This window comes from Nicotiana attenuata, unplaced genomic scaffold (genome assembly GCF_001879085.1).
Source record: "Nicotiana attenuata strain UT unplaced genomic scaffold, NIATTr2, whole genome shotgun sequence".
Taxonomy (NCBI): Eukaryota; Viridiplantae; Streptophyta; class Magnoliopsida; order Solanales; family Solanaceae; genus Nicotiana; species Nicotiana attenuata.
The window spans coordinates 350215-353692 of record NW_017670947.1 but is presented as its reverse complement, the minus strand read 5'-3'; positions in this window follow the sequence as shown (position 1 = coordinate 353692).

Here is a 3478-nt window from a genome sequence, read left to right as displayed (position 1 = left end):
TTTAGAATGATATCCATCCAATACACACACATGCAAGCCTTAAATCATTGAAATCAACGGCTAATTTAGCATTTTGAAAGGAATTGGACTAACGACTTGAAATAGGAGACGAATCGAAACGAGAATTTAAGAGGAAAAAATTACCATATCTAAACAAATTGGAATCTGATTTCCTTACAAACTCTTCTGGTCTATAGATTTCAGCTCTAAATAACTTCAATCTTCCCTCTGATTTGGGAGAATCCTTAAATGATTTGGGAGAAATTCTTTTTTAGAGAGAGAGAAGGTGTAGAGAGAGCGAGCGAGAGAGAGAAGAGCGTCTAATTTTGATTAATAATAACAATTTTGTTCTAAAAATGTTGAGGGAAAAGATTATCAATAATTATTAGAAATAGTGGCGGTTTTGAACCGCCGTAATTGTAAAAAGAACTGTCGTTTTAACTTATGCACTAATGGCATCTGGAACGCTGCCGTATTATATTTTATTTTGCGGCGGTTCGGCCTAACCGTCGTTATTTACCGCCGCAATAATCCTAATTTTTTGTAGTGAATTATACCATTTTACATGTAAACAAGAACTACTTAACATGTATGCATGATATGTGCTGGTTATTTCAATTTGAAGCGTAAATGTATGTCTGTTGAATCTTACATAGAGCCTAGTTGGAGCTAGTGGTGGGCGTTCGGTCGGTTCGGTTCGGTTTGAAGAAATTCGGTTCGGTTATTTGGTTTTTGGTTTTATAAAAGTAGTAACTGAAATCGAACTGTAATAAGTTCGATTCAGTTTGGTTTTCTAATTTCGGTTCGGTTTTCGGTTTGAACATTATCATATCGGGCTCCTTCTATGTAATAATAGGACTGGCGAATTTGTTATTTTTTCCCAAAACTTCGGACTTCTTGGAAATATTGTATTTATAAAAAAAAATAGACTAAACTTTGCACACTATTATGGATCATAAAATTCAAACATAGTGTAAATTACAACTCTGTGTGAAATTCTTCCGGTGTACTATCATATATGCTATGGAAGTTTTAATAGAGTAAAAGTCTTTAAGATTGGGAAGATGATGGACTTACTTAATTGGGTTGAGTCTTTGATAGATTGGACCTAATAGTATTAATTTATTACCTATGGGCTTAGCCTATATATAACTTAAAGAACCTATATGCTAATAATTCGATTTTTCGGTTAACCGAACTAAATAAATTAATAACCGAAAACCGAACCGAAAAACTAAAATTTTAAAATTTTAAACCGAAACCGACCGAACAAACCGAATAACCGAAACCGAAATAAAAATATTTTCGGTTCGGTCGGTTTCTTCGGTTGTGACCGAAATATGCCCACCCCTAGTTGGAGCACCAGTTTTAGTTTTGTTGTTCAAAAAAATAGTAAAAAAAAAAAAAATCAAACAGCATAATATATAGTTTTACTAGACTAATCTTCAAGTGAGAATTGGGGCTTATATGGGATAGGTCCTGTGCTGCAATGATTCTGCCAATATCATCAAAACCTGAAATAAATTATGTGTACACTGGAAATGAACATTGATGTTTACCTCAACATAGCCATATCCAAATGTGACACCACCACCAAAGTTGTAAGTAGGAGTGATATGCCTGTTAAGTGACGCTAAGTTGAATTGAGTGAGAATTTATACTTCGTCGATCCCTTGATTAATAAAGTTGGCCATTGGTATATCAATTAGTATGTATGCTCCTCTAACTGGAACATGACCAATGACGAGCAGGGGTGTCAATAGTTCGGTTCGGCCTGTTATTTTATAAAATTTGTACCATATCAATTTTCGATTATTCTATTTTGTATAACCAAATTAGACTATTCGAAATCATTCCAATTAATCATCTCGATTTCTCTTCGGTATCGGTACGATTCTGTTAATTTTTCGGTAATTTTTTCAAAATGTCATGCAAGAGTTGCTAGTCGAAGTTAGAATGTGATAAATGTATATTTGCATAGGACTTTGGCAAAACTCTCTAGATATTTTTAATATTTTAAATGTAATGATCAAAGGAACATGAAAGATACCCAGAATAGAGATTCATCCCACTATTCTATGGTAGCGTAAAGCAAATTAAGCAAAAATAAGAGAAATATAAATCACACGAGTAGAAAGATACTAATCAAGTTTGGAGTCAAGAATGGAGATTATTAAAAGATTAGTACTCCATCTAACAAGAGAAGTTTTAATCATATGACAGGAAAATCTTGCTATTGGCGATAGCTGGAATACCTAATGGCTTGCTACACAAGATGTTAGAACTAATTTAGTCGGTGTTTGGACATAAGAATTGTAAAATTCCAAAAAAAGTGAAAAAAGATTCAAGTGAAAATGGTATTTGAAAATTAGAGTTGTGTTTGGACATGGATATAATTTTGGGTTGTTTTTGAATTTTTGTGAGTAATTTGAGTGAAAATTTTGAAAAATGGCTTTTTGGAGTTTTTCAAATTGTCGAAAAATTTCAAAATTCATCTTCAAGTGAAAATTAAAAACTTTATGGCCAAACACTGTTTTTGAAAAAAAAAAAATTAAAAAAAAATTAAAAAAATAGTGAAAAACATTTCATGGCCAAACGAGCTCTTAGTTTCGGTATGAGTAGTATGATATGTTTGGAAGTTGGGACTTTGAATATTAATATTTGGTCATTTGTAGCCATTTCCATAATCCCAAAAACCAAGAAAAAAACTTAATGCTTTAGTTTTATACTTAGTATATAAAATATATTTCTTATATATAAATTTATTTTGTGCGATTCGATATTTCTCCGGTTTATTTTTATAAATTACAAACATGCCCTATTATTCGGTACAATTATAAATTTATATAAAAACATACTATTTTATTAAAATAACCTTATAATTAGTTTGATATGGTACAGTTCGATTTGATCGATTTAATTGAATTTTAAAGATCCATTAACACCCGTAATGACGAGACGTAGGTAGATTTGTAAACATTAGAATATTTCTTTTCCATAATGGAATGCAGAAGAATATCAGTATCACGAGAATAGCTAGTCACTCAAAACTTAAGTATCTTCCTTTAAAGACATTTTTGAGTTTCACTTTGTAGCTAATAATATTAAGTTATTGAAATGGAACTACTACAAAACCTCAAGTATTGATCGAGCGACAGACGAAAGAGGACCAAGTGACTCCAAAGAAAAACTAAAGAGAGCGAAGTCAGTGCTTGCAACACCTCAAAATTATGGGATAGATTTCACAAATGGTTATATAATTATGACTTTTTTTTTACCAAAATTATATAATTATATTTTCTCACCCAAAAATCATAAAACCTTTACTTACTTTCACAAAAATCATAATGACCGAAAAATATAACTTTTCGGTAGTATTTCCTCATTCCACTATTTTTTGCTTTTTTATTTTCAGTCTTAAATAATAATCCAATTAAAATAGAAAAAATATATATTTTTAGTTGCTCTAAAAAATATT